The 26,879-nt window shown below is 44.0% G+C and overlaps 1 long non-coding RNA gene across 2 annotated transcripts in view; it reads left to right on the forward strand.

Annotated features, from left to right (window-relative positions):
• The window catches only part of LOC137519685 (uncharacterized), a 104,371-nt gene that overhangs the window by 63,582 nt on the left and 13,910 nt on the right, over positions 1-26,879 (forward strand). The window contains exon 1 of one of the 2 annotated variants that reach the window (XR_011021081.1): positions 23,466-23,887. The exons of the other annotated variant lie outside the window; for it this stretch is intronic. This is a non-coding gene — a long non-coding RNA (uncharacterized lncRNA). Of the gene's footprint in view, positions 1-23,465; positions 23,888-26,879 lie in introns of those variants that run through there. 2 annotated transcript variants of the gene reach the window in all.

The following is a 26,879-nucleotide window of genomic DNA, read 5'->3' on the forward strand; positions in this document are numbered from 1 at the left end:
GTCCGAGGGACCACCAGGGCAGGCTGCAGCCACCCTAGTTTGCACCACACACTGATCCTGCCCCCCCTTCCCTCTGATCGCCCACAGCACCCCTCAAACCCCCCCCCCACCTGCCCACCACCTGTCACCCCCTAGCACACCTACCCACCAGATCAGGCCCTAATTTGCCCCATGTGGGCTCCTGATCACTCGGCCAAACCCTCAGATCCCCCTCAGACCCCCTTCCGATCACCTCCTCACTGCATTGATTGCATCTATTTTCCCCTCTAATCACCATCTGAGACACCCATCAATCACCTCCTGTCACCCCCCCCCCCCCCCCCTAGCACTCCTATCCATCAGATCAGGCCCAATACAACCTGTCATCTAAGAGGCCACCATGCTTATTACCAATTCCACAAAATTCGCCCCCTCATAAACCATCTGTCATCAAAATTTGCAGATGCTTATACCCCTGAACAGTCATTTTGAGGCATTTGGATTCCAGACTACTCCTCACGGTTTAGGGCCCCTAAAATGCCAGGGCAGTATAGGAACCCCACAAGTGACCCCATTTTAGAAAAGACACCCCAAGGTATTCCATTAGGTGTATAACGATTTCATAGAGTATTTTATTTTTTGTCAAGTTTGTGAAAAAAACAATAAAAATCAATTTTCCGCTAAGTGTCATTTTCCACTAACTTGTGACAAAAAATAAAATCTTCTGCGAACTCCCCATACTCCTAACAGAATACCTTGGGGTGTCTTCTTTCTAAAATGGGGTCACTTGTGGGGTTCCTATACTGCCCTGGCATTTTAGGGGCCCTAAACCGTGAGTAGTCTAGAAACCAAATGCCTCAAAATGACTCGTGAATGGGCCCCTTAGCGCAGTTAGGCTGCAAAAAAGTGTCACACATGTGGTATCGCCGTACTCAGGAGAAGTAGTATAATGTGTTTTGGGGTGTATTTTTACACATACCCATGCTGGGTGGGAGAAATATCTCTGTAAATGAATTTTTTTTTTTTTTTTTTTTTTTTTATTACACACAATTGTCCATTTACAGAGATATTTCTCCCACCTAGCATGGGTATGTGCAAAAATACACCCCAAGACACATTATACTACTTCTCCTGAGTATGGCGATACCACATGTGACACTTTTTTTGCAGTCTAGGTGCGCTAAGGCAGGGATCCCCAACCTGTGGTCCGCGGGACGCTCCCAGTTGGGCCGCAGGACTGTCCTCTTCAACCCCCCTCCCGCCCGTCCCTGCGGCCGCCGCTGTTATTACCTTAGCAGCGGCCGCTCTCCCCTCTCCAGCGCATGTATTTATTCAAGCAGCGTATCTCCCGGCTGCTCTGTGTGATGCGCAGGAAGAAGGGCTCGTTACCATAGTAACAGCGATACATATCGCCGCTACAGGAAGCCGCTGCCCTGCTTCCTGTCGCATCACACAGAGCAGCCGGGAGATACGCTGCTTGAATAAATACACTCGCCGAAGAGGGGAGAGCGGCCGCTGTTAAGGTAATAACAGCGGCGGGGACCACCACCTGGCTATCCTGGGGCACTATACTGGCTATCCTGGGGCACTATACTGGCTATCCTGGGGCACTATACTGGCTATCCTGGGGCACTATACTGGGGCACTATTCTGGCTATACTGGGGCACTATTCTGGCTATACTGGGGCACTATTCTGGCTATACTGGGGCACTATACTGGCTATACTGGGGCACTATTCTGGCTATACTGGGGCACTATTCTGGCTATACTGAGGCGCTATACTGGGGCACTATACTGGGGTACTGGGGCACTATACTGGCTCACTATACTGGCTATACTGGGGCGCTATACTGGGGCACTATACTGGGGTACTGGGGCGCTATACTGGGGCACTATACTGGCTATACTGGGGCACTATACTGGCTCACTATTCTGGCTATACTGGGGCACTATTCTGGCTATACTGGGGCACTATTCTGGCTATACTGGGGCACTATTCTGGCTATACTGGGGCACTATTCTGGCTATACTGGGGCACTATTCTGGCTATACTGGGGCACTATTCTGGCTATACTGGGGCACTATACTGGCTATACTGGGGCACTATACTGGCTATACTGGGGCACTATACTGGCTATACTGGGGCACTATACTGGCTATACTGGGAAACTATACTGGCTATACTGGGGCACTATACTGGCTATACTGGGGCACTATACTGGCTATACTGGGGCACTATTCTGGCTATACTGGGGCACTATTCTGGCTATACTGGGGCACTATACAGGCTATACTGGGGCACTATAATGGCTATACTGGGGCAACTAAACTCCCTATACTGGGGCAACTATGCTAGCTATGCCACTGCACCCTCGCCAGCCCCCCCCCCCCCCCCGTAACCCACTCCACTGTCCACTAGGATGCGCACCCAACGTCCACTTCCCCCGCGGCGGTCCCCGGAAAAAAATTGATCAAAAAGTGGTCCCCGGGCAGGAAAAGGTTGGGGACCCCTGCGCTAAGGGGCCCAACGTCCTATTCACAGGTAATTTTGAGGCATTTGCTTTCCAGACTACTACTCACGTTTAGGGCCCCTGAAATGCCAGGGCAGTGTAGGAACCCCACAAGTGACCCCATTTTAGAAAGAAGACACCCCAAGGTATTCCGTTAGTAGTATGGTGAGTTCATAGAAGATTTTATTTTTTTTGTCACAAGTTAGTGGAAAATGACACTTTGTGATTAAAAAAAAAAAAAAAAAAAAATTTCCGCTAACTTGTGACAAAAAATAAAATCTTATATAAACTCACCATACTACTAATGGAATACCTTGGGGTGTTGTCTTTCTAAAATGGAGTCACTTGTGGAGTTCCTAAACTGCCCTGGCATTTTAGGGGCCCTAAACCGTGAGGCGTAGTCTTGAAACCAAATGTCTCAAAACGACCTGTGAAATCCTAAAGGTACTAATTGGACTTTGGGCCCCTTAGCGCAGTTAGGGTGCAAAAAAGTGCCACACATGTGGTATCGCTGTACTTAGTAGAAGTAGTATAATATGTTTTGGGGTGTATTTTTACACATACCCATGCTGGGTGAGAGAAATCTCTCTGAAAATGGACAATTGTGTGTAAAAAAAAAAAAAAAAAAAAAAAAAAAAAAAATTAAAATCAAAAATGTGTCATTTACAGAGATATTTCTCCCACCCAGCATGGGTATGTGTAAAAATACACCCCAAAACACATTATACTACTTCTCCTGAGTACGGCAATACCACATGTGTGGCACTTTTTTGCAGCCTAACTGCGCTAAGGGGCCCAAAGTCCAATGAACACCTATAGGCTTTACAGGGGTGCTTACAATTTAGCACCCCTCAAAATGCCAGGACAGTAAACACACCCCACAAATGACCGCATTTTGGAAAGTAGACACTTCAAGGTATTCAGAGAGGGGCATGGTGAGTCCGTGGCAGATTTCATTTTTTTTTTGTCACAAGTTAGCAGTGTCATTTTCCGCTAACTTGTGACAAAAAATAAAATCTTCTATGAACTCACCATGCATCTCAGTGAATACTTTAGGATGTCTTCTTTCCAAAATGCGGTCATTTGGGGGGTATTTATACTATCCTGGAATTTTATCACCTCATGAAACATGACAGGTGCTCAGAAAAGTCAGAGATGCTTCAAAATGGGAAAATTCACTTTTTGCACCATAGTTTGTAAACGCTATAACTTTTACCCAAACCAATAAATATACACTGAATGTTTTTTTTTTTTTTTTTTATCAAAGACATGTAGCACAATAAATTTGGCCAAAAATGTATACACAAATTTTACTTTAACAAATTTTATCACACAGTTAAAAAAATCATTTTTTTGACAAAATTCATGTCTTTTTTGATGAATATAACAAAAACTAAAAATCACAGCAGCAATCAAATAGCACCAAAAGAAAGCTGTATTAGTGACAAGAAAAGGAGGTAAAATTCATTTAGGTAGTAGGTTGTATGACCGAGCAATAAACCGTTAAAGCTGCAGTGGTCTGAATGGAAAAATAGGCTCTGGTCCTTAAGGGGTTTTATGACTGCAGTCCTTAATGGGCGCTTGTTTCCAATCTATTACCGCTGCAATTGGAAAAGATCCTATCCGGCAACGGGACTGTACTGTTATTGGTATCTTAACCTACTGGAGACCGGCTGCCGAACCCCCTTAAGGACCAGGCTATTTTACATGGGGGGGGGGGGGGGGGTCAGGCAGCCGGAGCCCCAGTATAGTTAGCCCAGCATGTAGTCCCTGGTGTAGCCAGGTGTCCCCCATATTGCCAGAAGCCTTTACTCACCTCCCAGGCTCCATGAATGAGTAGCTCTAGCCCCCTTCACTCTGGCCGGCATCCCCGCTTATACTGCCGCTAATTTCCGGGTCGCGGCTTCAACGACATCCTCAAGCCGGGACCCAACACTTAAGGCGGAGCGAGCGGGGATGCCGGCCAGAGAGAAGGGGAGTGACGATCAACGGGGGAACGTTAGGAAGGAAAGTCCCGTCCACTTCTTCCCCTCACACCACCGCTGCCAATAGTGATCACTACGATCGGCCAGAGGTCATAGTGATCACGAGCCAATCGCGATGGCCCCTGATCACTAAGGGGTGATGTCAGCTGTCATATGACAGCTTAATCTCCCCTCTCGGGTTCGCACGATCGCATTGGGAGTGGAAAAGGCAGGTGGCGTAAATCCTACGCTGCATCAGGCCTAGGCAGCCACAAATGCGGCGTAGGATTTACTACACACGATCCCCAGAAGGTTAGAGTGTAACTGTCGGGCATAAAATCAAAAATAAATTCTTTATTTTTATCTGGTAAACAAGTATTGAAGATGCTAACCAGGCAATCCAAAAGTTAAAAATCACTGTTACTTTTCTTGTTGATAAATGATCATTCCTCAGTTTACCTGACTCTTATTTGGTACATTTCCGCACAAAGGAAATTGCAGGGCATGCTGGGTTGTCTTTATTTTGCTTCTTTACTTTCCTCTCAAACTTAAAGGGCAGGTTCAGGGAGGGAGACAAAAAAAATGAAAATCCATATCCACTTACCTGGGGCTTCCTCCAGCCCGTGGAAGGCAGGAGGTGTCCTCGCCGCCGCTCCGGAGGCTCCCAGTTGCCGACCCGACCTCGCCAGGCCGGCTGCCAGGTCGGGCTCTTCTGCGCTCCGACAGGCTCTTCTGCGTTCCACGCGGGCGCGCTGACGTCATCGGACGTCCTCCGGGCTGTACTGCGCAGAACTACTGCGCCTGCGCAGTACCATCCGAAGGACGTCCAGTGACGTCAGCGCGCCCCCGTGAGGCACAGATTGAGCGCAAAAGAGCCCGACCTGGCAGCCGGGCATGGCCAGGTCAGGGTGGCCACCGGAGACGACCGGGAGCCTCCGGAGCGGCGGCGAGGGCACCTCCTGCCTTCCACGGGCTGGAGGAAGCCCCAGGTAAGTGGATATGAATTTGTATTTTTTTTTGTCTCCCTCCCTGAACCTTCCCTTTAACTAATGCAGCCTGATTGAATGAAGTCTTTCCCTCCTGTTTTCCCCTCCTACACCACTGTTCCGCTCTGGCCAATATTTCTCATGCTGAGACGATGCACTTTTTTATTGCACAGCTGGGTGGGCGTGCCTGGAGACTGGGAAGGAGAGTGGGCAATGAATACACAATCGGGCAGAGGAGAGTAAAAGGTCGTATACACGTCCGATAAAGATCGTTCCCAACGAACGATCTGTGACGTATGCACGATATTAAAATGAGACATGATTAGTAGTCCGTAACAAACGACTTTGTACATATGTGAACGATTTTAGAAGTACTGGACGACCGATACTGTATGCGTGCGCAAACGGAACTGACGCAAAAATATATCGGACGACTTAGTACACACATACAGATGAATTTTTACCAATATAACGATTTCTGAGATATCATTATTTAGATTAGTGGAAAGTACGTTATTTAACATTTGTGTAGTGGAAACGTGTCATATTTACTGGCCGCAAACGTTTTGAGTACGGAGTAAAGAAAGTTCCGGAACTACAAACATGCACAGAACATCACAGATGAAAGTTATCGGACGATCTCTGTACACTTAATGACAACCGAACGATTATCTGTTGAAAAAATCCGCCGGGTTGGATCGGCTGAATTTGAACAATAACTATCGTTATCGTTTAAAAAAAAAATCATTCGTTATTTTTTTAATGAACGATTATCGTTCAAATGATCGTTATTGGGCATTTTCAAACTATCTTTATCGGACGTATGTACTCAGCTTTAGGGAGGAAATTACATCAGGATTGGCTTCAAGATGCACAGTTAAAATGGAGAATCCTAAGGATTTTCTCTTTTTTTTTTTTTTTTTTTTTCTTTCTTTCTTTAGAAAAATCACTAAAATTAGAATGTGGACAGTGCAACACATATGTAAGTATTTATATACTTGTATATGTGTTTTTCTTGTTTTTTTGTTTTGTTTTGGTTTTTTCTGAGATAGTATGGCTGACAGCTCCTCTTTAAGAATGTACAATGGCTTCACACAGGAAAAGGGCAGGTGAGGTTCTGCACATGTGGATGCAATGACTGTATTCAGTGTTCAGGTGTCTTGGTCTTAAACCTCTGCAAATCATCCTGTGTTGTCATATTTAACTACCATGAGATGTTGTAAGCCAAAAAGTTACACGAGTGACTCCATTTCTTATTACACATAGCGACGTGTGTCATCCTGCGAGGGCATGCTCCTACCAGGGTGCTGATACCAGCTGGCAACTAATGCATTGTCATTACAGATGACCATTCCAGATACAAAGCCATAACCAAGGCAAAACAAAGCTGAAGCCATTGATAAGCTGCAGGACTAGGTGACAAAGGCAAGAAACACATTTCACAGAAAGCTACTTGTGTTTCGCAGTGATAGCAGAGGCAGGTGCACCAAGCAGAGACATTCTTAGACACACAAGAATAGAATAGAGCAGAAAAAACTGATCATATACTGTATGTGCAGACAAAAATAATGGGTGAAAAGCAGCAATGATTGCTACTTACCAATAAAGCAGATTATACAGTAGAGATGTGATAAAAGCAATACATTGTTAGAGACCTTGTAGTTTTGGGGAATAAAGCCGTAAACTAAAATACAGAAAAAGCACTAAACTCTGTAGTGGAATGCATTGTCATCGTGTCTTGGTGTCCGATATCCTTAAAATAGCAAAGGATGTCAAGTTTGAGATCCAGAATAGGCAAGCTGACCATGAACAGTGTAAATTTTGTTGAAGTTTTGAGAGATGGTTTGAGAACATCACCTGAATTTAGAACAGAGGAGAACGACCTTGGAGAGGTAAATACATCTACAGAATAAATGGTTGATGTTGGGACGAAGGTCAGCACCACAACTGTGCTGACACAACTCTGCTCTGACACCTAACTAATCCACTAAGCAAGAGACAACAAAGGCAAGCTGCCTGATTTACTTTAAAGAGACTCTGTAACAACAAAAACCTCCCCTGGGGGGTACTCACCTCGGGTGGGGGAAGCCTCCGGATCCTAATGAGGCTTCCCACGCCGTCCTCTGTCCCACGGGGGTCTCGCCGCAGCCCTCCGAACAGCCGGCGACTGTGCCGACTGTCAGTTCAATATTTACCTTTGCTGGCTCCAGCGGGGGCGCTGTGGCGACTTTCGGCACGGAAATAGATGGAAATACCCGATCTCCGTCGGGTCCGCTCTACTGCGCAGGCGCCGGAAACTTGCGCCTGCGCAGTAGAGCAGACCCGACGGCGATCGGGTATTTCCGCCTACTTCGGCGCCGAGAGGCATCAGAGCGCCTGCGCAGGAGCCAGGAAGGTAAATATTGCGTCACGGCTGTACGGAGGGCTACAGCGAGACCCCCGAGGGACGCAGGACGGCGTGGGAAGCCTCATTAGGATCCTGAGGCTTCCCCCACCCGAGGTGAGTACCCCCCAGGGGCCGTTTTGTCGTTACAGTTCCTCTTTAATGCAAGGCTATCACACTTCGCATATGTAAAGCTACATACTGGGAAGACCTATCTCAACTTCTGGAAAAGAGAAGCCGGTACTTATCCGTTAGCCGGGCGCATCCTCTAGGTGGCGCTAATTACTATTCCCCCTCCAGGCCGACATGGATAGTAGGGAAAGATGTAACTCTGGTGGAGTTTTGTCACCACCTAGAGGATGCGCCCGGCTAACGGATAAGTACCGAGAAGCCAATAGGTGGATATAAAAAATCTGATGAAAGTAAATTCTTGCTTTCATGAAAGCAGACATAGGGTTACATCCTGTGTTTACATAGTAGCTGTGTCTGCAAAGAACTGACAAATTTCTGTGCTGACACAGCTGATGGATCACATTACACTTGTGATTACTTGAAGATGAGGGGAATTAAACAGACTTTACTCTCTAAAAACACACACAGGTTGCATTTCTCTCTGTTTTCCTTGTGTTCTGTGCAATAGTTCAGGTCCACTTTAACCTCCTTGGCGGTAATCCCGAGCTGAGCTTGGGCTATGCTGCCGCGGAGGGGCGGGATTTCCTGTTTGCTCTGATTGCCGGAGGCGATCGGAAGTAGTAGGATGCCGCTGCACAGCGGCTATCATGTAGCTAGCGCTAGGCTAGCTACATTATTTAAGTGCTGTGCTGCGCCCCTGGCAAATTTATTGTAACGCCAGGGGGGTTAAAGCAGGGGTCCCCAACCACCGGGCCGCGGCCCAACACCGGGCCGCAGGACATGTTGTGTTGGGCCGTGGTCCCCTGGCTCACTGCAGTGCAGCCGCGGCTGTAACTTACATTAAAAATGTACTATCAATAGTGCCACCCGGAAGCCTCCAGCAGGAATACATACAGAGGCTGGTCCCCGGGTGTCTGAGCCAATACACATCTCTTCCTCTGTCCTGCCCTCCCTTCCTTCCACCAGCCAATCAGTGAGGCTCTGGCACAATGAAAGGGAGAGAAGCAGCCAATGAAACATGCCCACACAAAACCCGGCTTGTTCAAGCAGCCTGGATGAGTGAGGCAGCACAGTCCGAGGAGGGAGACACAGTGAGGATACAGCTGTTATTGTTCCCTCAGTCCTGACTCTGCAGCAGCCAGCCAGGTAACACTAGCTTGCTGAAAGACTAGAATAGAAGGGGATAGGAGCTGCCATACTTGAGCTGGGAGGAGACACAGGCAGTGAGAGAGAGGATTTCTTTAGAGCTCTGCACTTTTTCACCTACGGTTCAGAAGCACACAGAGCAGACAAGCAGCACAGCACACGCTGCCTCAGTGACAGCCTATCACTCAGCAGCACCCATCTGCTCTGGTTGCTTCTGAACTGTAGGTGAAAAAGTGCAGAGTTCTGACTGACAAATCCCCTCTCCTATTCCTGTCTGTGTCTTCCCCCAGCTGGCAGCAAGATTTGGTTAGCAGCTCTTCTTATCTCATTCTGTAAGCTGGGGTCTGCGTCTTCCCACCCCCACTCCCCTGTACTGCCACTGACCTGACTTTAAGTACTGTCTCCTTACAGCCACAGCTCAGCACTCCCACTTCTACATTTACAGAAGCGCATTGCTGGCAGCCTAGATTTGAGCACCATATATTTTAGAATTATAGAGATTTTATACTTACGTGGGACTTTCTCCAGCCCCATAAGCATCATTGCCTCCCTCACTGTCCTCCTGTGTGGCTCCGTTCAGCAGCAGTCAACCCCGGTAATCTGGCTTGGTTGTGCAAGTCGGGCTCTTCTGTGCATGCGCACCTATGTATGGGGCTGGAGGAAGCCCCAGATAAGTATAAAATCTTTCTGATTTATGTTCTTGGATACACTTTAAGCTGCATACACACTAGCAACTCATGTCACCCATCTGGGATCAGTATTTGATCCCTTTGGGTGATTTCTCTGGGCCGGGCTGCACACACGTCTCAGCTGAGTAGCTGATGTTGCGCTGTGTTGCTATGTGTGTGGGGGGGGGGGGGGGGTGGAGGGACGTCGAGCAGCGTGCTTGATTTCCCACCCATCCTGGTCTGCCGGGCCTTGGAGAAATGGTCTTGCATCAAAGCGGTCCTCGGGTCCGCAAAGGTTGGGGACCCCTGGGTTAAAGGACTCCTGAAGTGAGAGGGATGGTGGAAGTCGTGCTGATTTTTGCCTGCAGTAGTGTCTGAATCACACATCTGAAACAAGCATGCGGCTAATAAGAAACACCTGATCGGCATGCTTGTTTCTGGGGCTGTGGCTGTGTATTAGAGGGAAAGGATCACCAGGACTGCCAGGCAATTTGCATTGTTTAAAAGGAAATAAAGATGGCAGCCCAAATACCCCTCTCCCATCAGGTGCTCTTTAAATTTGCTTACATAATTTGTATAATCCTGCACCAACTCGGAATAATGTGCATCTCATTGACCATCCCTATTCATGAGGCAACGCATACATCCTTACAGCAATGTTCTGACTTCTGGAACAGAGATCAGGGCCTCGGCTGAGTGGTTACAGCATATAGGTAGACACATAATACATGCTTAGGCGTGCTAAACTTGAAGAAATGCCAATTGGCACGGCACATCATCCTTGTAAGAGGATCTTGAAGGGGTTCAGTATAATCCTTACACGGAATGCAATTGTAAATCCACCTTCAAACAATTTAACACATAATCCACATAAAATCATAAGGGATTATTAATTTCTTTGCTTTATTTTTTATACACATTTTATGTGAATCTGCTTGGCTATCAAAATCCTCCTTTACATTAAAGAGACTCTGAAGCCTTAATAAAAATGGCTTTTTTTCTTATATATAGCAGGGGCATGTTTGCCCCTGCTAAAACGCTGCTTTCCCGCGGCTGAACGAGGGTCCTTTCCCCTCCAAATCCACCCCCTGAAAAATCACGACCAACATGGTCGTAGATTTTGCTACCCCTGTGCGCTTCCGTGTGAGGCAAGGCTATGAGCTGCAGCCCTGCCGCACAGGCGTCTATCAGCGGCTGATCTCTGCCTTTCCCCCGCCCCTCTCAGCGCAGGCAGACTGAGAGGAGCGGGGGAGAGGCGGAGATCCGCCGCTGATAGACGCGTGTGGGGCAGGGCTGCAGCTCATAGCCCGGCCTCACACGGAAGCGTCCCCGGGCAGCACAGGGGAGATTTGGAGGGGAAAGGACCCTCGTTCAGCCGCGGGATAGCCGCGTTTTAGCAGGGGCACACATGCCCCTAAGGAAAAAAGCCATTTTAATTATGGCTTCAGACTCTCTTTAAGCTGTGAAGAGCACAGAAATTGAAAATGCTTTTAAGATTAAACTATACATTAAAAAAGCTCCTCAATATCATTGTTTAACGTAGTAGTAAGATAAAAAGCTGCACTCATGGATACCGCTTGGAGGGCCAGATGCAGCGTGCGGAGCAGAACGTCCATTACTCACCTCCCCGCAATCCAGCTGCAGCCTTTTGTCTTCTCCCATGTCCTCCAGGGCTCTTCATTTCTATGCCGAGATAACTGACCGTCACATGACAGACAGCAATGTCAGCATAGAGATAGAGCGCCAACTGGAGGACAGGAGGAAGACTAACAGGAAGTGGCTGGATCCCGGAGAGGTGAGTAACCATTGCTCCGCTGTGGTTCTACAAAGTGGATGGGGCAGCCATTCGGGGGGACAGACTGAACAAGGCAGAAACCAACTGGCTAGCTATACTGAGAGGGTGGCAGACTCTGGCTTTATACAGTAGTGTGGTCTCATTGGCTACCAATATATTGTGGACCTCTCTGGCTATCTGTTCTGAGGAAGGGAGGGCAATTTTTGGCTACATGTACAGTGGTCACTCTCTGGCTACCTACTTAGGGGTTCCTCTCTGGTGGCCTATACTTAGCTGTATGATTCTTTCCAGAGAAACCATTCTACTGCTGTTAGAAACCAATTCTGGAAGGAATCATACACCTTAGGAGGTTAAGATAGGTTTTTTTTTTTTTTTTTTTTTTTTTTTATATATTGGGCTCCCCTTTAAACTTGTGCGTAATACCCTCCACTTGTAGGAACCCCTGGTCCCCAGTCTGCCTGCATGCATGCACCTGGTTCCAGAACTAACCTTTTTCCGAGAGCAACCACAGTTCAAACCACCTGAGAACACCGGAGTGGAGATGGGTCAATAATCTCCACCTGCATATTCAGTTGGTTGCCTTTGCTGCAACCCTCCTTTGTGAGTACTACTCCATCTAAAGCATACATGTCAAAATCCGGCCCGTGGGCCAAATCTGGCCCTCAGAGCCACTAAATTTGGCCCTCGTGGATTCCAACTTTGAATTATGTATGGCCCACTCTAGAAGCTATATAGGAGGATAAGCCCTAGAACACCAGAGAAGCCATATGGGGGAGGTAGGGGAAATCACTAAACACCAGGGAACTGTATAGGGGAGGGACAGGGGCCATTAGACACCTGGGAACATTATAAGGGAGGTGGCCACTAAACATTGAGGTTGGCCTACGACTCGGTCCCAGTGTACATTTTCCCTTTTCTGTGATGTACTGCACCATTTCAGCTCCTGTTGTCTGTGCTTCTTTTTTGAAGGTGTATCATCATCTCCCTCTACCCTGATGTTATCTTGTTGATCATTAGCACCTGTTTGGTATATTAAATTATACACTGTACCATGTGCCTTCAAATCCATGCAAATGTATGAGAATTGATGCAGATACATATTTCCTCCTACTTGTGCAGTATGGTTGTTAATTGATAATAGACAAGAACTACCATATTTATTGTACTGTATTTCTTTTCAAGTTTGCTCACTTTACAGCATTTTAGTACCAAAGACTTCCTCACGGTGATGTGTGAGTGTTGGCTATTCTGGGAATTTCCTTTTTTTCTCTCTCAAGTACTGTATTTTTATTGTATGAAAGTTCTGCTGCCTCTGATATGAAACAAATTCAGCTCTTGCTGCTACAGCTGTCTTTTTGGTATGGAAATTTGGATTATGTTTTTCAGTAAATTAAAAGCACCATGAGCTGTTTACCTGCCAATGTCTCGATAATTGCTCAATGAGTCTAGTGAATATTTGTAACCTAAGCAACTGATTACCTTGGAAACCTGTTATTTGTGATGGTTTCATTGTAGACGCTCTAATGATCCATGATGAGAAAGCAGCACGACTATCTAAATTTGGAGTTTTTAACTGCAGGGAGACTGTTTGCACGGGTTTTTTTTTTTTTTTAACCATGCAGAGATTAAGTGCGTTAATAACACTATCTTCCGGTTTCTTTACCCAAATACTGGGTGATTTCTTGATTCCAAGAAAGCAGCATCCTGTCATTTTTTTTCAGCATATTACTTGTAGCGTATGAAAAGTAAAATCTACCTCTTATTCCAAAGTCGTGTGCTATGATTCTTAAAGGGTACCAAGAGCCAATTTTTTTCCTGGTTTTTAAAAGCTATAGGAGCTGCCATGTTACCCCCTCCCTTCTAGCTGACCATTATTTATCCAAGAGAAGGTGTGAAGTGACTTCTGTAAACTCTTGAACCCCCTTGGCGTTATGGTCCTTTCCGGATTTTAGGGTCCAAAAGCGGTGCAATTTTTTTTTGCACCCTTTCAGATCCTAAAACCTGGAAAATCATGCTGCCAGGGAGAGCTGCAGCAGTTCTACAATTACTCACTGCCCTTGTTTCAGCGCTGCAGTTATCCCTCTGGTGGCGCTGCAACTCTAAAGTGAGATTGCCGGCTGTCGTCATGACTACAGCCGGCAGGAGGAAGCAGAGCCTCGGAGGACCGGAAGAACTATGGCGGCCATTGTCAGGATCTCCCAGGAGGTATGTAGAAAAGCCCGCTGCGTGCATTGCTCTGCACACAGCTTCCGGCGGCTACCCCGAGCACAGGTCGGGATTACCGCTCTAAGCTTCGGTTTTCCGCCCCGACCCTAGTGTGGGATTACCGCCAAGGAGATTGGAGCACAATATTCAATCTAACTCCCCCCCCCCACGCTAATGAAAGGTTTTTGTTTGTTCTGTGCTGTGCGCACAATAAAATAATTACATCAATCCTTATCTGCCCAAAACTTCTGCCGTCAGGCAGTCCACGGAAGTAAGAGGAAATAGGATAATGGAGGCCTCTGCTGAACCTAAATGTAAAAAAAAAGGTAGAATATATTTTTTTATTAATGAGCCACATTGTTGACATGCATATTAAATGTGCTATTAAGATGCCCTGGGTGCTAAAAATGGTGCTTGGTTCACTTTAATCTGTATCTCTTACCTGTGGATCCTTAGGAGGCACTGAGAGCTGAGAGCCAATCAGGAAAGCTCACCAGAGATGAATCCAAGCCAGGGCTTTTAAACCGTATCCTCAAGTACCACCAACAGTGCATGTTTGGCAGAAAACCACAAACATTCACAGGTGAGGTAATTAGTGTCTCAGCAGAGCTGATTAACTGCCTCTGTGGATTTCCACAAAACATGCACTGTTGGTGGTGCTTGAGGACAGGGTTGAAAAGCCCTGATCTAGACCACGGGCATTTGTTGTAAATAACCCTTTACTGAACCTCTGGAAACTGGTTTGCACCAAATATCCCTTTATTCCAAAAGCATAATCACTGTCTTACAAATGGTCGTCTCAGGGACACACAGGTCCTCTTCCTCAGTGTAACAAACCACAAACAATGCGATGAATCAAGACCTGAGAAAACTTTAAAACAAAGTTACAATTGAGTGTGTGAGTACATCCACTGTATGACATCACTGACATCATTCCCACTAAAAAATTAAGCAAATATACACTTCATTAGCATTTGTACACATCAATCCTCATCATAGCAACTAAGAGTATAAATTGATGTGTTGATATGCTAATGAAGTGTTCATTTGCTTAATATTTGGCAGGGATGATGGCATACAGCAGATTCACTTCCAGTTGTACTTTAAAGCGAACCTTAAGTCAAGTAAAAAAAATGAGATTTACTCACCTGGGGCTTCCCTCAGCCCCCAGCAGCCGATCGGTGCCCTCGCAGCTCCGCTCCGATGTCCCAGGACCCGCCGGCGAGCACTTCCGGTTTGGCCGTCACCGGCCGACAGGCATGGGAACGCGAGTGATTGTTCGCGTTCCCAGCCTGTATATCGCCCCCTATGCTGCTATTGCGACCTCCTGGCCGCAATAGCAGCATAGGGGGCGATATACAGGCTGGGAACGCGAACAATCACTCTCGTTCCCATGCCTGTCGGCCGGTGACGGCCAAACCGGAAGTGCTCGCCGGCGAGTCCTGGGACATCGGAGCGGAGCTGCGAGGGCACCGATCGGCTGCTGGGGGCTGAGGGAAGCCCCAGGTGAGTAAATCTCATTTTTTTTACTTGACTTAAAGTGAACCTTAAGCCAGAAAAAAAAAATGAGTTTTACTCACCTGGGGCTTCTACCAGCTCCCTGCAGCAGTCCTGTGCCCTCGCAGCCACTCACTAATCCTCTGGTCCCCCGCTGCCAGCTAGTTTCGTTTTTGCCGACAGGCCCGTCAGGACTGGCCAAGCGTAGCTTTTTCCGCATTCCCGACTAATTAGCGCTATTGCGGGCAGCAACGCGTACAAAAATACGCGTTGCCGCATATACATGCGTGCGTAATGCGGCAACGCGTATTTTTGTACGCATTGCGGCCCGCAATAGCGCTAATTGCAGTCGGGAATGCGGAAAAAGCTACGCGTGGCCAGTCCTGACGGGCCTGTCGGCAAAAACGAAACTAGCTGGCAGCGGGGGACCAGAGGATTAGTGAGTGGCTGCGAGGGCACAGGACTGCTGCAGGGAGCTGGTAGAAGCCCCAGGTGAGTAAAACTCATTTTTTTTTTTTCTGGCTTAAGGTTCACTTTAAGGTTCGCTTTTAAAGGGTGCTCGGCTCTTGCTTCATCACATTCTTGGGAAAGAGGACCTGCGTGTCCTTGAAATAATCGTGTGTTATGCTGGGCATACACAGCTCATTTTTGCCGCTCTATTCTCCCGCTCAATTTGTCAAAAACCTGAGCGGTTCTTGCCTTTTTCATGATTGCTAACTCAGTAAAGGACCAGCCCTTAAAGTGCAACGCTTTAAGGGCTGGTCCTTTACTGAGTTAGCAATCATGAAAAAGGCAAGAACCGCTCTGGTTTTTGACAGATCGAGCGGGAGAATAGAGCGGCAAAAATGAGCTGTGTATGCCCAGCATAACACACGATTATTTCAAGGACACGCAGGTCCTCCTTTTTCTCAAGAATGTGGTGAAACAAGGCATAGTGGGGTCTGAACCCTCTATAACAGTAATTATAGATTGACGGTGTACCTTGAAATGAATCAGAGCACTCAGTATATGAGTTTATATAAAAAATTGTATAAATTTGCTTATCATACAGCATATATACAAAATATGAACAGTTCTAAGTAGTGTTTCCTTCTACCAGTATTCCATCTCATCAAGGCCTTTATAGCCAAGCAATCATCAATCTTCTAAGTACATTCAAAAAAGAATATAACAGTTGTGTTATGTAGAATAAGATCAAAAGTAGTCTCATCTGTATCAATAGCTGTGTAAAACTTGTAGTAATCTTCTTAAAGAAATAGCATAAAAAATAGCTTCTAATAAAACTTCTTGCTAACATCTAAACAAAACTTAATGCTGAAAAATTAATAAAGTAAATCACCAGAATATTAAGCATATTACCCCTTCTCTGTCATCTCTTCAGCATCTATGTTGTGGGAAGGTAGCTTCTGCCTCATGTCTTCTCAGGAGATTGTTGGACTTCTGCAAACTATGAGCTTTCAGCCCCTACTTTTATAGGGATAGGAAGCATGGCTGCCTAATCTGGAATTTTCCTGAATCCCAGGTTCTTATTGGCTAAAGCTTCCATGCGTAGCTCGCTATCTTTGACATTTTAAAACACTTTTTTGTTTTAAATACCTTAATCATAATATTATTGTTTATAAATTCCTTAATTACCTTATCTTGTGGGAATTAACGTCATTTGGAGTGCTTGACCTTTGATATAGGGTCATTTCTGACGCAGTTAATTAAAAATGGACGTCACCAGCCATCTTGTCTGCTGGCTGCCCCAGACATTGAGACTAAACAATGTCATTCATGACACATTTCTGATAAAGTGTTCTCTGATAATTGTTGGACCTGTAAGAGCCTTCGAAGCATACAGGGCTTCTAATATACTTATTTAAATATAAAGCTTATTATATAATTCTTCTTAAAACAATTAATCATATAAGAAAACATTGCATATTAAATCTTAATAATATAAAATTTCTATATATTTGTCTTTCTGATTAATAAATATATAATTTCAATCGGCAGAGGTCAGCATTTCATAACAAATAATATTAATTTTATAAGACTATTAAACCGCCAGGTGGCATCATTGAATCATCTTTAACTAATTGGGAAAACACCTTATTGTTTTATCTTTCATATTTTGACTTTCTCTAGCTGGGAATTTTTTCCTTGCTGGCTGTAACGGCCTTGTACAAGAACACGTCTGCACCCCTCTAAAACCAAAACAATCTCACAAGAATGTTTCACAGACCCAAATCATCACTGACATAATCCAGCTTTTCAAAATATATTTCAGAGCATTAAATTCTATTATATAAGGTTTAACAATAACTATTTCTTTCTTTAGAAGGACTGTATTGATCATTAATATTTAGATGAATAATATCTATGTGTAATTAATGAGCAAATAAGATTGCTGCAGTAATGTGAGTTTAACTTGCTCCCAGTCTTTACACAGAAGCCTCTTTTCAAATGTCAAGGCCACGCACTAACATAAACAAGAATGTTCTGGCTTTTTGTAACCAGTACGTCAATTATCTGCCAGCTTTACAGCCTGGAATATGCTAAGATGTCATAGAGCAATATATTAAAGAAGTAACCCAACTTTACAGTTTACAATACAATTTTGCATAGAACATTAAAACTTAAAACACACATATGACAGCTTTTCCTGCATAAATAAAACTGCTAGAATTCTGACAGATCGTTTCGCCGCTCAATTCTGCAGTCAAGTCTCTTATCTTCTGCTAGTTTTTCTTATCTGTTTCCATTCACTGCTATCTGGAATCGAACAGCGAAACGATCGGGCAGGAGATCGGACATGTCGGAAATTATTTATTGAGCCATCTTAATGGCTCAAAAACGAGCCGTGTATGCCTAGCATTAGACAGCGATTATGGGATTTAAGGACATTTATTAGTTATAATTGTGTACAGACTTGTTTCCACAGGTTTAATGATTAATGGAGATTGTATTGGCTCCATAGGTGATCTCACCTCAGAGACTGATATGGGGACTGTGCAAATTCTGAAGGAATGGATTGATCGATCCTTTACTGAAAGTGCAATGTATTTCCTTATGTGGTTGTGGTGAGGGTGGTGACCTACCTAATCGTCATTTCACCCATCTGACGTATCTTCTGAGACTCACTTAGTCTGTCACAAACTGAGCCGACCTTAAAAGAAGTCCCAGGCACACACAAGATGGCTCTTAGCCAATAGTCTACACTACACTCAAATGGGAACCAAAGAGGAGATTCACTACGCTTTCCAGAAAAGACTGCAATATATGTCATTGCCCCGGGTTTCTCAGTGGTGAGCTTGCTTCCATTGTGTTCACACTCCAGTGAGCATGGCTTGCTGTGTATCCCCATGTGCAGACTAGAATTCCCTCACTAGCTTGCTGTACATGTTTGTTTTCCGGTTGATACAGTGACTTCCAGTTAGAGAGAGATGTGTTTTGAATACGCTATCACATTTTTTTTCCAATTTCCTCTTGTTTCACTGATAACCAGTGATGTCTGCAGATAGCACCTCCTCATCTTTACATAGCATAAAGGTGACAGTTGAGTGAAAACCGTGCTTGCACGAATCGCTGATCATCAGTGAATGCTTAAAACTATTCATCCAGTGAAAATGAGACAATTTGCCCTGCAAATCTTTCTGCAAAGATACAGAGGTAATGCTGGAATTTGAAATATATGTTTAGTTTTAAAGAAAAGTTAAGACCACGGCAACTCGGAATGCCATTTAGGTTCCAGGTGTGGGATTCAGACACTACTTAGAGGAACATTAACCAGGATCTAACTCCATCCCAATCAGGGTCCGATACTCCCTTTTCCACGAGAATTCTTTACCTTTTCTCAAATAGGTAATCAGGGAGTCTTTATGGCTGATATTGTGGTAAAAGCCCTCCCACAGTGATGTCATGACCATGGTTCTGACAGTTTTCTGTCTGTGAACCTTGATGCATTATGGAAAATAACTGCTTTTTCCAACTGCCTTGCAATTTTGAGTGATGTTTTTTTTTTTCCTGCTTCTGGCGCTTATGTGCGCGCTATGGTTTATGTAAAGCGCTTTTCAGAGTGATTCCTTTTTTACTTCCTGACACAAGTCAGGAAGTGAAAACTTTCACACGGAGAAGAATAAATGCCAAGTATTTATTCTTAAAAGCACAAATGCAATTGCAGCAAAAGCGTTTTTGTGAGCATTTTGTCGGTTTTCCTATAAGGTCCATAGTAGAAAATTTGGTCAGCGGAAAGCTGACGAAATGCGCAGATATGAACAGTCCCATGTGGATTCATTGCACAAGCGCTTTTTTCAAAATCGCCAGCGCTTAAAAAAAATAGCGAAAATGCCCTAGGTGTGAACAAGCCCTAAACGATCATTCCATGTAGATCGCCTGGCAGGACTAAAGCTGTGGACACCTGTGATAAATTTCAAAATGTAAATCCAGGAAAGGTAAGATTTTACAATGGACGAACACTGACTAAATAATCTTTGAATATTGTAAAATATTGTAAAAAAACAAAAAAAACACACACACAAAAAAGCAATTGTATTAATTATTTTCACTACAGTTCCTCTTTAAGCCAGAAAGACTGGAAGTTGTTTAAAAGGAAATCTATATGACAGCCTCCATATCCCTCTCCCTTGTGGTGTACTTTAACAACCAGTCAAATTTTAGTGCATATTTTCTGGCTAAAGCCTGGTACACACTTTCAATTATGATTGGCCAATCCTTTACCAATTTTACCCCCTCCATGTAGCAAGAGGGTTTATCTACACAATCTGCTCATAGTATTTAACCACTTTCCTCCACCACTGCAGTATATCTACGTCCTCTGTGACTTCCATCTAAGCCACGAGGACGTAGATATTAGTCTTGTAGCTGAAGCACATCTGTGCACGGTTGGGCATCGCTCCTGTGCACATCTCTGGCACTATCTTCTGCAGCACTAATTGATGAAGGGGAATACATGTTCCCTGAACTAATAAAATTGATTTTTGCCATTACAAATACTTATTTTCTCAGTTTATAGTGAAAAATACACACTAGCATTTATTACAGAATCCAAATCCTCACCTTAAATTGTGACAGGAACATACGGCAATCCAAGTTTTGTGATACACTGTAGAAATAGCCAAACAAAAATTATTTTTTTTATTTTTTTCTTTCTAATCTATCTTAATAGCGCTTTTTATTTTTAAACTGGAATTGGTGAAACTGAGGATTTTTTTTTCCTCTTTAGGTTGCGTACACACATCCAATTTTGATTGGTGCTTTTCTCAAGGTGGATTTGCAGTGCTTCAGGGCTGCAGCCACTTACGGCGCAATCTTTTTACCATTTAAATGTTGTATGAAAGCTTACCTACACAGTCTCTTCATGGTAATCAGTCTGTTGGCCTTCAAACTACATGGGGGTGGTAACATTGGTCAGTCATTGGCCAATCAAAATTGTATGTGTATGCACACTTAAAGTGGATCTGAGGTGAACTTTTACTCCTTGCATAATTGTGTTTCTTTCCTATTTGTTTATAGGGCAATCCTCAAGCCAAATACTTTTTTTGTTTTAATACTCTAATTCCCTATAAACTAAATAAACCACGCCCACAGGTTTTCAGAGAGCCTTGGCAGTAGCAAGGGCTCATGGGAGCTCAGTCTGGGCAGGAGGAGGAGGTGGTGGTGTTACTAGCCATTGATTTCAGAGGGAGGAGGGGGATTCGGTTTTTTTCCCACAGGCTTAGTGATCAAGATACAGATAAGCCTGCCTATGTGTAATGCTTACAAACAACATGGCTGCTGTCATTGTATCACAGGAAGAAATAATTTTCTATTTAAGCTGTTTGCAGCTATATATGCTGTGTGAATTATCTAAACTTTAGATAAAATATATAGACAAGTTACTTGTTATAGTTAGTTTTTCATCTCTGATCCGCTTTAAGCCTGGCGCACACCTTCAGTTTTGATTGGCCAATGACTGACCAATTTTACCACCTCCATGCAGTATGGGTTATTACCTACACAATTTGTTCATAGTAGTCAAAATCTGTTGGCCCTCATACTACATGGAGGTGGTAAAATTGGTCAGTCATTGGCCAATCAAAATGGAAAGTGTGTACCAGGCTTCACTCTCGAACAAGCATCATAAAATATGCCTGCCAGCTGCTATGAACAGCATTTCCAGTATTCTGCTCCTCAGTTCAGCTGTCCCATGCATTATTTAGAAGTCCGATACAGTCCTTGCTTTTTCAGATAGCAAATTTTGTTCTGCTCATGAAGGAGTTTAATGAGAAAAATTATCCTTTGTTTTCTTTTCAGCAGAAGGTTAGATAAGGTGGTTTCATGTAAATGAGTGATTCGCTCTGTAATGGGAAAAAGGCAAATGCTAAACAGGTCATCCGTGCTCTGGGCTTAGAAGCTATTATACTGTAATTATATGAAATCCCAGTCTAATTAGCATATAGTGCTATGCAGTACAGTTCTAAAACACTGCTTGCTTTTTGTGGGACTGTGTGTATGTGGTGGTTACCAGGGTTTCGGTGACCCCTTACAATCTTTGCTGATGCTATGCAATGCAGATGACACAAAACAAATGTCTGTTAAGAATTCTACAGGTGGCCATGAACGGCAGGCTTGTGGAGTCGGTGCAAAAATCTTTTGATTCCAACTCCTCAGTTTATGAAACCACCAACTCCAGGTACCCAAAACTGGTCCGACTTCTTGCATGCGATTTTAAAGAGAATCTGTACTGTCCGATTTTTTTATAATAAAAAACATACCAATCGAGTCACTATAATATCCTGGATTCCTCTTTGCCATTTCTGCAGGTCCAAGCCGCGATCCTCGCCAGTTTTAGACAGTGTTTACAAGCTAAAAACATGGCCGCTAACCAGGAAGTGGTGTGTGTGTGTGTATATGTATATACTCATGCTACAGTATACTACAAGATTTTATTACATAGTGAATTATCTGCACTCCAGTCTGGGATTAGTCGCAGTTTCTCAGCATGTGACAGACAGCAGCTCCCTCCCCCCTCAGCCTCACAACACAGACAAGCTGAAACTGAGCAGAGACCTGTCTGTGACTAATAAACAAAGCACACAGAGCGTGGAGGGGGCGTGCATAACTTGTCCCTATGACAACAGAGACGGCCCATTCCTCCCAGGGTCGACAAAGCTTGACAAAGAAAAGATTAGATATGTTACAGAGACAGTGCAACTAGAAATGGCTGCTGTAATCCAGACCACATTAGAACAGGTATAGGAACTTATAGGATAGAAGAAATAAGGCTGAAAAATTGTTAGTCTCTTTAAAAAGGCTGTGCAACGCAGCCAGTGTGTACAGGCCCTAAGTCTAAAGCTTGGTACACACCATGCAATTTCCTGTCAGATAGATGGGTCGAATAGATAATTTGCGATAGGTCTGATCTGATTTCCAACCTTTTTTTCTGATTGATTTGCATAGAAGTGATCAGATCGGAAAGCCAATCGAAACTGTTAGAAATTATTTATCCACCCATCTATCTGATGAAAAATTGCATGGTGTTTTCTAGGCATAATACTTACTAGGGCTTTGGAGTTGATACAAAAATCACCCAGTTAATCATTGAGTCGTTTCATGTCAATTTTCTCCACATACTGTGCGGTTTTTCTGTAAAATTAGATCGCAAGAATCTGATCACATATGAGAGAGAATATTGTACCGTTTATGGACATCTTAAAACATGTCTATAGCTGTACACATACCAAAGCTACATTTTCTGTAGAAAGATGTGGGGTTTTCTGGTTTGTTTTTCTGTTTTTATTTGCGTTTTGTAGCTGGAGAGAGAAAAATAGATAAAATCTGGAAACCTGTCCAGTCACCTTAATATAAACTGACCTTTTTATCAAATATTGCTGTTGTGAAATCCTAAATTATTACATTTCTTTTATTGTAAAGTACCTTCAGAGGGAAATTGCACATTTTGTAGAGGGGATAAAAACAATTCTCTATTTATCAGCTGTGTATATTGGGTCAAAATAAAAATGGTAAATGTATCATGACTGGCTCTGGTTTTTAATGTTGCTTTTTTCATATAGTTTTTTCATGGTGCTAAATGCAGGTATTGTCTCTCCTATTACCTCTGTATGTCTGCTGGTTTGCCACACCCCTTTCAGGTCACGTGGTTACATGGCCCCATTTAGCCAGTAAAGGCTTTAGTTTTGAATTGTAACCCCTTTTTATCTCTAAGGGAAATAGGAGGGGCCCCAGGGCACCTCAGTTTAGCCACCTAATGCATTATTTAGAAGGCAAATACAGTCTTCACTGAGACCGCAAAATTGCTCATGAAGGAGTTTTGTGGAAAAAATATCCCTAGCGTCTTTTAAACAGAAAGTTAGATGGGGGAATTTCATGTAAATGAGTGATGCACTTTGCAGCAGAAAAAGGCAAACTCTTTTCAGGTCATTTGTGCTCAAGACCTAAAACCTTTAAAAACCCTTCAAATCTGTTAGGAGTCCTGCAATTGCCAGTCTAACCTGTTGGTGGCATCTCATGTTTGGACTGCTTTGGACATGTACTATCTACCAGAGACTCTGTACAAGCTGTTCATCCTCTTACAATTCCACATTTCTCCAGTGGACGGCATGTGTCTGGACTTTGCTGTATGTCTGTTTCCCTGTTTCTTCCTGTTATAGCCTTGGCTGCGCATAAACTGTGATTGTGTGTTGGCTGCGCTGTCCGTGACACTTAGTGTGGTGATGCAATTCAAGCATATGCGGTTTGCCATACAAGCATATGGGCTGGTGGAATCTAACTCTATGGCCCCCTGTTATCCTTCAGCAATTATGCAGTCAGCTGTGGAATACCTCTGGGCGGATCGCTCAAGACCAATCTTATCACCCGAACGGCGGACTGTACACACGCCCAATTTGGCGTGCGGACGACTGAATGACAGAACGTTCAAACGACCTGTCCGGGAAAATCCGACGTGTGTATGGGCCTTTAGCTGCATTAGGCTGGGAGCACACTTTGCAGAATTGCATGTTTATTTCAGTAGTGGATGCAATTTTGCACAGTGTGCTCTCGGGCTCAGCTGCTGTGTACTGCCTGAACTCTTTGCTCATTACCTGTTATTTAGTTCAGTCTGATTCTGATCATGTACTGCGTTTGTTACATGGTTAACAATCCTGTATTCTGATTCTCTCCCCCCCCCCCCCCCCCCCCGCACTTGATACTGTACTGAAATGTGTATACATTTTTTTTTTTTTACTGTTGTATATAGAGCTCTTTTATTTAACCACTTTTGTACCGGACTGCTCTGGTCCCTATTTTTTCAGGGATTACTATGGCTGACTCACAGTCATCATGAAGTCAAGATCCAATGAAATTGGTTCCTGACTGAGTTGCGGAAGCTCTGATGTCAGCGTGACAGCAGATTAAATAGGAGCAAGAGTGACGTCCACTCGGCGGGGATGATTGAAATCTATGCCCTGGCTTGAATAACAGGACATAAACCGGGCATAGATTTTAACCATCGAGGTCCACAACCAGTTAAATAAACACTTATGCTGTACAAAGTGGTCACCAGCTCTACTGCCGATGAGGCTCGTAACAAAACCATAGCATTGCACTTGTAGATTTTTAAGTGAAAGTATGTGAAAATTCTGCATCTGAATGTTCCAGTGGAAAGGGAGATTTGGTGGGTTCTTAAGATACATTTTGAATGCCAATTTTCATACCGTTAAGTTCAGCTTTGTATGTTGGAATGCTTTTGGCAAATATTATTTCAGCTTCTTACAAGAATAAGAGGAATGAAAACCGAATAGTATAGTGAGCTTCTCATTAATTGGGATTGAGGTAGAGCTTGGGGAATGGTGAAGAAAATGAAATTGTTCATGGCCACATGCATAATCAGTTGCACGTTTATCATGCCTCATACACATGCTCAATTGCTGTCCTCTCATGCCAATCAAGGGAACCAGAGATGAACGTTTCACACAAAATAATCATATCAGTCGATAGCTTGTAAAGAATAAATGCTCTACCTGATAATTTCGCTGCTCTGGTGTGCCTTTTTTAGTGTTTTTTTTATCCATTCTTGCTCCAGGAAAAATCAAATATGGCCGCCGCCTCATATCCCTTCTGCTTCCGGGTTATGAGTTGTTCTGGATGTGCTGTTTAGGCTATCTGAGACTAGGCTGCTATCTAGGCTATATGAGAAAGGCTGCTGCAGCCTTTCATCTGTGTGCATTCATTTTGGTATGATGTGCAGCTGCCTGTAGGAAGTGTCTCTCATAGGTATGAAACTGCAGTCATTATCTATGCAGAGTGCACACAGCACACAGATCATATTGCAGCCACACTTGTCTGTTTCAGAGATTCTCTCTCAGCAGGAGCAGCCCCTCCCATGTAATCACAGCTCTCAGTATGCAAAGCAGGAAATCTGAGCCAGGAGGTGGCAGGCTTGGGCTTGAAAAGATTACACAGAAGAGTGACTCAGCTATAATGATTGCAGGTCAAACCTAGACTGAGCCAGTCGGGGATTCTTATCACAGCTGCTAATAGACTAATTAAGCAGATAAGAATGAAACTAAAAGCAGGGTAGGTGTTTTCTGACATGTTCCCACTGATAAATGTAATAAAATACATTCGGGTGCTTCGTCTCTGGTTCTCTTTAAAGACCCAAAACAATCGTCTCAGCTGAGGATTACTTAAAGCTGGGCATATATTCAAGTTATGATTGGTCGATAGAATGGTTTTGTTTTGCCAGTTCCAGGCTGTGTACAGTTTGCTTTAAGCTTGCATGTAGGCTGCTTATGATCTCATTGACCATCTTTAGCAGATAACATGCAAGGTAAATGTTCTTCTTGTGGCTGGATACCGAGTACAGAGATACAGAGCTCCTGCTGGGTGCTTGTCTCAGTATAGGGCCAGATCAGCTGCTACCAAGTCACTACCAAGTCACTCCAGTTTCAGGGTAAAACTACCCAGAATATTTTATAGAAAGTTTCTAGTGAGACCTCACAATGGAATAAATTGAGTGTATCCACTATCCATCTCCTCCTTTGCATTTCCCAGCAGAAAATGTAAAATGGGAGTGTCCCCTCTCTTTGATTACCCAAATAGTAAATGTACAAAAAGAAAAACCAGATTCTTTGTTACTTGGAGCCAATTACTTGAATAGGACGGTGAAGTGCTTTTTGAACCGATTCATCCACTGTTGTGGTTGCAAGAAAATATAATTTAAAGTTGCTGACAGAACAGTTGACTGCAAATTGAAAAGGAAGTACGGTATATTTTTTAATAATGTTGAGTGCCCTTCCTACAGCGTGTGCACAACCCTATGCTCAAAAAAATCCACATATTTACAGCAATGCACATGCCCTCACGCATCATCCTCGTTCCTCAGCAGAGGTGTATGCTGACAGAATTGGTAACACACTAGAAAAGAGGCCACTTTTAAACTGTCCTAGCTATAAATGTCATCCAACTCTGTATAATTTAATCGGATAAGAAATTTATCAGTGTTCAGCAGTTTTGAGCAGAGAATTTGCATAATATCCAAATCTTTACACACAGAAACTGAAGCAGTGAGTGGTAAGCAAAGCAAGTGCTAGCCACTGTCGGCTGATTACAGTTGCCGGCTAATTGATG

This window comes from Hyperolius riggenbachi, chromosome 5, assembly GCF_040937935.1.
Source record: "Hyperolius riggenbachi isolate aHypRig1 chromosome 5, aHypRig1.pri, whole genome shotgun sequence".
NCBI classification, from domain to species: domain Eukaryota; kingdom Metazoa; phylum Chordata; class Amphibia; order Anura; family Hyperoliidae; genus Hyperolius; species Hyperolius riggenbachi.